This window comes from Lotus japonicus, chromosome 4 (assembly GCF_012489685.1).
Source record: "Lotus japonicus ecotype B-129 chromosome 4, LjGifu_v1.2".
Classification (NCBI taxonomy): Eukaryota; Viridiplantae; Streptophyta; class Magnoliopsida; order Fabales; family Fabaceae; genus Lotus; species Lotus japonicus.
Window position 1 is genome coordinate 18920577 of NC_080044.1, and position 8782 is coordinate 18929358.

The window sequence follows — 8782 nt, forward strand, 5'->3', positions numbered from 1 at the left end:
AATAAATAAAATTATAACTATAATATAATTTTTGTCACCAATGAAGTCTACCAAATACAAATTTCTATTTTTAAAATTAGGTCCTATATGTTAGCATAAAATTAATTATTCAACATTATAAGAAAAAATTAATTTACGTTAATAGAATTTGTTTTATTATATCATAACTACCAAAAGTCACATTTCTCCATGCCTTAATAATTTAAGGTATATTATTATTAAGAGATGAAAGTCAATAATATATATCATTTGACTATACGTCAGCGATGATGATAATATCTAACTTAAATCAATTCCGGCCATTTATATTAAATTAAAAATTTTAAAGTTATTCTCCCAAAAATATATATATATATATATATATATATATATATAAAAGCACAAGCACATACCTGATATGTATGTCCCAAAAAGTAGCATTGCTTAACTAAAAGTTATGGCATTTTTTCTCTTTCTGATTATTAGTTTGTGTGTATGATGCTATGAAGTTGATGGTGGAAGAATCCAGGTATGATAATCACAACTTTTGTTCTATGAAGTTGTAAGACCCAAGTTTTTAAGTTTATACCAAGTGAATAAAATTCTTATTCGCGAATAGGGTTGATGTATCGTGAAGGGAAACCTGAACAAGAGTTTACTCAATGAAATAAATTTATGAAGGAGAAAGTTCAGGAAAAGTCTAAGGATTGTATCAAATGAAGGTATGAAAAACGGTAGAAAGGGGGGGTTTGAATAACGTTTTCAAGATAAAGCTTCCACCTTAAAGATTTTGACAAATCTTTCGAGAACTTAAGTGCTAAAGATAAGAGATAGAAAAGCACACAAGGATTTTATCCTGGTTCACTTGATAAATCACTCAAGCTACTCCAGTCCACCCGTTAAGGTGATTTCTTCCTTCTTAGAATGAAGGCAATCCACTAATCAGGTAAGAGTTACAACTGCACTTGAAACCTACAAGTGACTAACAATTACACTGACTTAGCTCACACTAAGATTCACTCTCTTAGTCTTCTCTAGGATCCGATCAACCTTGATCTCCTAAAGGAACTAAACAAATTGTTTATCAAAGAATTGTTTACAAGAGATTTGCTTCTAAAAAGCTAATAGTAAACTCAATAAATTTCAGATGAAAGAAAGCTTAGAAGAATTTGAATTTGTCTTGCGCGTATGTGAATGCTTCTAGCCGCTTCTTTCAGTCTTCAACCTCTTTTTATACTCCAAGGATTAGGGTTGAACGTTGCATGGGAAATGCTACCGTTGGAGGGCAGTTCTGGAAAATCCAGCTTCTGCTGTGTCTGAGACTGTTAGGTAGGTCGTCAGGAAGGTACAGTTGCTTTTGTACTTGGATAGCGACTTGACCTTAAAACCTAGGAGACTTCTGATCAGGGGAATGCTTCATGTTGGAAATGTTGGAACTTGTGAAGCCGGTTGATCAGAGTCAGAGGGAAAGCCCAGATCCTCTGACCATTGTATCTTCTGATTCTGAACTCAGAGGGAAGTACATGGTCTTCAGAGTATCTTGCTTCTGGACATCAGAGTTACCACTATTCAGCTTCTGGATCTTCAGAGTCTTCTACACCATCAGAACATCTGAACCTTCAGTGTTTCTTGGTTATCAGACTTTTTGGATCTTCAGAACTTCTAGTGACTGAGTCCACATCAGAGTTTGTATAACTTCAGAACTTCTGAAGCTTTTCCACTGTTCATACTGAACATGGTGAATGCGAAAGCGTTGCTTGGGACACTCTTTAAGCACAGTGCTTCTGATTTGTGTGAGATTGAATAGAGGTCAGAGCCTGTAAATAGCACACTCAGAAAAACACGTTAGAGTACCACAATTGTTCATATCAAAAGGTTAACTTGTAATCATCAAAACATAGAGTTGTACTACTAGATCAAAACTTGATCTTACATCAAAATCGATAAAAGGTATAGTACGATCGATATACGCTTAAACCTAGGGCAGAAACCCTAGTAAATAGCTAGTTTTCACTTTAAGACACGATGGAAATTAATTCCAAAAATCTTCAGAGAAATGTTAGAACTTCTCTTATTCCTTATACGATAATCGTTTCGAGGCGAAACCCTAGAATCTACGAACGTCCGATTCCAATCCTCGGAAGTTTGCCGAAACTAGAACCCTGATAGTTCAAGAACCCTATAATCAACCGACGATGAATACTTTTTCTATTCGGAGCTTCAAATGAAGATTCCACACGCGTACACCCATTTCTCTTGATGATTTCAATCTTTCTTCAGAAGGAAGTTTTCTCTTCCGACATTCAATGCAAAAAGTAACTTATCGGGTAAAATAGTTTTACACCGACTTTGCATTAGTCACCTAAAATACAAGGAAACCTCTTTTGAGTTTTGGTATTATGTCGCCAAAACCTATCTTAGAATTCACGGAGAATGAAGCCGGAAAAATCGGAATCGCGAAACTTTCATTTTCCCGCGTTTTTCCATCCTCTATATATAGCAAGAAAGATGAGAAAAATCACAAAACTCACCCATTTCTTCCCACCAAGGCCGCGAGCTTCACAAGAGGAGGAGAAGAGATTTTCTTCATTTCTTGCTTGATCGTTGATTCAACAGTTGCTACTTGAAGGTATCGAGGTATAGTCGCTAATCCTTACCTCTGATCGTCGTTTCCGTAACTTTTCTCTATGTCTTTCTGTGCTCATAGTTTTGAGGTTTTTGCAAAACTATCCTGATAACTTCATTTTTCTATCTAAAAATCTTCCCTACGTGCCCAAGAGCATGTTTAGCTAATAATACTGCGCCGATTCTCGAAAAACTACTGTCGAGTTTCAATTCTGCTTAAAATACCCATTTTGGGGCAAAGCTTCGTCCTTTGGGCTGAAAACTATCGCCTTAGCTTAGTGCTAGTAGGATTAGTTGTCATAAGCGTCGTTGGTGACGTCCCCATCCAATTTGCTTTTCGAAATTTCAGTTTTGAAATTCTAAGCTAAAAATATTGACCAAAATACCCCTACGACAGTTTTCGATCCGATAATTTTTCCGAGTTTAGAATACCCTTAGTTACGACTAATAATAACCTAGGAACCAAGTTTGATCGAAGAAAAATCGACCCACCTAATTACCAATAGTGGCCGAGCACCCTAGGGGGGGAGGAAGAAAATTCCTTTTTCGAAAACTTGTTCTTTCGCGCTAGATTATCGTACCTCGGAGTATATACTACTTCGTGTAACCTTAGTGAGTATTGTTTGCTGAGTTTCTGACTCATTGTGATTGATTTCTGTGGTTTTGCTCTAAAGGTGCTTTTGAGGAATTTCCTGAAGAGCAAGGCATTGATTGTGAGGGAACGCTAGAGGAGAATCCCGGAGAATCTACAGGTGAGGGCTACTCACTGAATCCTTAGTTAATGCTTAGGTGTCGATGCTTTCGACTTGATTTACTGTTTATGCACTTGTTTGTGTTTGACTGGAAAAATGTTTTCTGAGGCTTCGGCTGACAATGTAGATGATTCATCTACTGACTGTTTTTGAGATTGAATTACATGGTACGTGCTAAGTGGGTAATCTAGGATGTGTGATGTATGCTTTATATGCTAAGTGCTACGTGATTATTCTAGGATGTGTTGATATATGACATGTTTGTTGACTATGCTGATTTTATTATGTCTTTTCACTGATATCTGTGATACTGAGGAGTGAGAATAACGGGCAGGTCATGCCGATTTTATTTTGAGATTTTGGGGAAAGTTTGATAGGACGAACGAAGATTCGGGCCTTGTTATGGTTATAGTGGATCGAGACATTCTCGGGGAGTTAATTGGGATTATGGGATGTTGAAAACTCATAAGATTTGCGATAAGATTAAATGGAAATTATTTTATAAGGAAAATTCATAAGACATTAAACAACCTCTAAATCTTCAAATAATGATAACAAACTCGAAAGGAAGCTTAGGATGCAAATCTTAGTTTTGGAATATGAGAAGTGTCGTCGGATCCAAGTGTTGAGAATGTTAAGAAGTTTTGAGTATGTTGATACTCTTGTGCTCTGGGAGCAGTTGTGTTGTTGGGCTATCTGAGAGATAAGTCCGGGAAACGGGTAGTTTCCGAGTACGTTGATACTCTTTGCTCATTGAGCAGTTTTTGACCATCGGATGGAGATGAGTCGGATGATTTGGAGATCATCATGAGTTATGTGTTGTTGTAAAGAAGTGTCTTTTGTCGCAGAATCGACTTTACCTTAGGGTAAGCTTTTAGAGACATTAATTTAGCTAGAACACGTGGCGACGTGTCGAGTGAGGTCGGAGACGTTGTTTGGCTAATCATTTCGCATTCATGCACCATTAATGAGGTATTAACACGAGACGGACTTCGGACCTCAGTGGATTCCAAAATGGTCATAAGACCCGGATTTCCGCGTAAGAGCGCTATTAGGCGACTCTTAGTAGCAGACTGAAATGGCAGGCCTTCGGGTTTTATGCTGATCTGACTACCGTTGTTGTTGGTATAAGAGGCACGCGGGCCGAAATGGTCCCACCGTGGCTGGTGCTAGGGCTGATTCGTTGATGTCCATCCTTTCCGGAATTCATTTGGTTAACTGGGTTAACCGTCATCTGCATTTCATGCAACATGCATACTGACTTAGTTGCTGAGTGTGATTGATAATTGTTAATCCTATTTGATGCATGCTATTTGTATTTACTGTCGTTTATATTCATCGTGGAATATGCAATCCTAGGATGCTATCTCTAGCTATAAGCCTAAGTGGCTAATCTCTTATCTGTATCTATTGGTGATATTATTTACATAATTCTTTGGAGTTGACCCTCGCGTCTTCTGTGTGTGTTTTGGCGGACTACGCCCATTGTCAGATGTCTTTAGCGGACTGGTTCACGATGGTCCACCCTTTGGGGGGGACTAGATATGAGATGATAGATCAGGATGACCCCGGCGCGTGGGTGGTCGACCCCGCTAACCATCGCGCGAAGTACTCGGGGAGCATCATGGAGGATCGGGTAGACAGAGTAGGACACTTGATGGAAGGAGTGCTGAGGAGGAGCACTGTCAGTTTCAACTTGCCGCCCGGCGTGCACTGCGGACCAGGAGTGGGAGCACCACCACCGTCATCTTCTGATGATGAGGACCCCTCAGAGGAGGAGCCTGTGGGAGGCATTTCTGCGGAGTCCAGCTCACCCACTGTTGCTATCATTGATGATCATGGTTCGGGCCCTAAGCCCGTGAGTCCAGCACCGGAGCGCATCGCGGTTGCGAGGGGAGGACGGATAGTGTTTGTAGACTTGGTCGTTCTGGATTCAAATTCAGACGACGATCATGCTAGCACATAGTTTTGCGTGCTGGTGTGAGCTCCTCGAGATAGGATTAGTGTAGGAGTAGAGTCTTAGCTCTGACCATTATTTGTTTCTTTGGGGACAGGGTAGTTTCCCGCCTATAGCTTTTTGTGTGGTTTCTTAACGGGAATCACAGAGAGTTGGTTGGACTTAGGAGGTCTTGTTTCAGGCCGATTGGGCTAACTTATTCTCAGTTTTGAGGGATGGTGTTGCGGACACTTACCTTTTTCTTTGGACTGTACATATTGCCTACGGGCGCTACTTTCTTACTTTCCGTCACTGGAGGTTTACTCGTGGCGTGGTTTGTTTCTACAGCGGGGGCTGTAATTATTATTGTATATTAGTTCTGTTAACTTTCGCATTAGAGTTTTATTTATTTCAGTCTTGTTTATATTATCGAAAAAAAATATTCACGTTTTTCCGCATTAAGTTTCTTTTTGGTTACTAAAGTGACGCCACCGAAATCGGGGTGTTACAGAAGTCTTCGATTGACTATCAAGGTATGATTTTTTTTTAATTTTCATTTGGTAAAAAATTTGGCGTCCAATGCATGATGCTTTTGATTGTGTTGATATGTACAAGCAACCTGCTTTTCAACATCCTTTACTGAAAAATCACAAAATCCAGGTAAACTATCTTTTGCGCTTAAACCATTTTTAAGGTTAATTTTTTCAATCTTACATAAAAGATAAAATCATTTGACATTACCTAAAAAAAGATGAAAGTTTAATCAATCCTGGTATTTGTCATTTTTTATTCACAATTTTTTAAATTGAATCCAACATTTTTTTTTCTTATTGTGACAAAGCTTTTTCCAACTTTTACGACGAGTACCAGTCAACTTGGTAGAGATAATAAAGATAAGCATTCCAGAAAAAGATGTCCAATAGGAAAAGTGCCTATTTTCAAGACCAATATCAGGGAGCAGAAGATTAATACGTCTACTTCAAAATCACAACTTGATGGGTTAAATCAATATTCTCAAAGTCGCCCTAGGCATCATGTAAGTCGGTTCAATTAAAAATATTTGGTCTTTAACCTTTTTATTTGATGAGTTACTATTATAAATTTTATGTAGAAACATTACTTTAGTTTGGCTATTTTTCTTTAAAATTCATATTTATAGTTCTAAATTAAAAACATATTTCTGTGCAAAAACAAATAAATGGGCCAAATATCGCAAATTTTAATAATGCTTATCTCATGTTTATTGAATATATTAGAGTAATTATATAAAACTTGTAAACGTGTTCATCACTTGTCAATAATATCTTACTATATTCTAGTTTGCTACCCTTAGCACAACCCAAAATATGATGTTTCATGGAGCCAGTGCACAAGCTGTCGTGTATAACTTATCGCTTCAAGCAAACCAATATAGCTTATCTCAAATTTGGATTCAGGGTGGTCCAGCTACAAATCTTAATAGTATACAAGTTGGATGTGGTGTAAGTTAACTTTTATCTTGTTTATACCGTTTTTATTTCTATTTCATGACATTGTAGAAAGATGGAAAACATTGTATTTATGATACTTTTTATTATATTTATTCTACGTTCAATCTTCTTAAATATATTATCCTTGTCGTGACAGGTTCATCCTAACTTATATGGGGACAGTCAAGTGTGTTTGATCGCCTATTGGACAGTAAGACTCTTAAATTAATGGATTGTATTTATTTCAAAAAGAAAATGTGATTATTCTAATTTAGAAAAATATATGCAGGCAGATGGCTTTAGAAAAACTGGATGCTTTAATCATCAATGCCCAGGTTTTGTGCAAGTCCATCGAGAATTTACCTTTGGAGAAATCCTTGGTCCTAGCTCTGTCATCGGATCGACAGAAAAAAATACATATCCTTTCAAAGTCAAACAAGTAAGTAAATTTTAAAGCATAAGAGTGTATGAAATTGTTACTCCTTCACCTTCATGAAAGTACAAGCCCTTTAAAATCTGTTCCAAAAAATATAAATTTAAGTCTATTGTAATTATATATAAAATAAATTATTCCATATAATGTTGTAGAAACTTAATAATAAAGTTAAACTTACTCAAAAATAAGAATAAACAACCTTAATAATAAATCTTCTAATAAATTTTTTGTGAGGAAATTTTTTTGGGGAATGTTTACTATTTGGGAAGCACAATTTTTTATACTTTATATGTCATGAGAACCTTTACCTCATGCTTGAATCTTTATGAATAATACTTTCATTTTTAAAAAAAAATTATCTGTTAAGTAAATTTTATTTACTTTATAAATAATTGTTTTAATATGTTTGTAAGATATTTAAAACATGATAAAATGAGAAATAACATATGAAATAGATTAAAACAAATATAGAAAACCTATTAATATTCATATTTTTAGTTCATTTATGCTTTATAAAATATTACCTTTTCATTAGATATGATTAATAATTATCATTAGCAGACAAATTATTTTGTCTCTTTTAAATGTTTGAATATTTGTAGGATCAATCCACAGGACATTGGTGGTTAATTGCTGGTACGAGTTCATGGGCAGTTGGTTATTGGCCCAACCAATTACTTACTCACTTAAGTCATGGCTCATCTGTGATAAGATACGGTGGTGAAACATATGCTCCACCCAATGTGATGAGTCCTCCAATGGGTAGTGGGAGGTTACCTCGGGAGTTATATAGAAATTCCGGTTTCATGTCAAATCTGGAGATCATAGATTCAAATTACAATGAAGTTAGGGTAAATCCTAAATATATGAAGTCAAATTGCGATACTACACCTAATTGTTATGACTTGCAGTACCATGGTTATGAAGGAACTGACTATGAGCAAGCTTTTCTCTATGGTGGACCAGGTGGACAATGTGGTATATGATTATATCAACAACTTTATTGAATAAAATTGTGTTCATTATCGATAATGACTCCTAAAACTTTGTATGATTAAGCTTCGATACATAGTGAAATGAAGATAAGAAAAGAAGTTTAATTAACTTCTCGGGAAGTTTAATTAACTCACCGCAAGAGAAGAATCACAGTCAATAATTATGTTTCTAACCATGTATTATTGGCAGAAAAAATGACATGATAAATTTCGTTTACCTTAGCTTCATAAGAAAAGCCAACCCTCATGTTCTTTGAGAAGTATCCCTGAATTTTCTTTTTCGAATATCTTACAACACCTCCAATCTTACTGCTACGGGGCGCCCTTTGGAAACATCATCAACATTGACTTTGAGAATTCCATATGAAGGAGGTATCCATGCTATTAGTTTGCGACTCAAAATTTGAGATTTCAGATGAATCCTTGTGAAGTACGTGGAGAATTGATCTACATCGTAAAGACAACTTACCTTCACCACCTTGCAATCCTAATCATGTGCACCTTTCATATATTTAGGCGATTGCACACTTTCTGATTAAAATAAGCTGCATCTCTTTTTCACCACATAGACCACACAATTGCATAAGGTG

The 8782-nt window shown here is 36.4% G+C and overlaps 1 pseudogene; it reads left to right on the forward strand.

Moving 5' to 3' along the window:
• The first annotated feature begins 436 nt into the window (after nt 1-436).
• Nucleotides 437-8183, forward strand: LOC130715726 (uncharacterized; annotated as a pseudogene).
• Nucleotides 8184-8782: the final 599 nt, after the last annotated feature.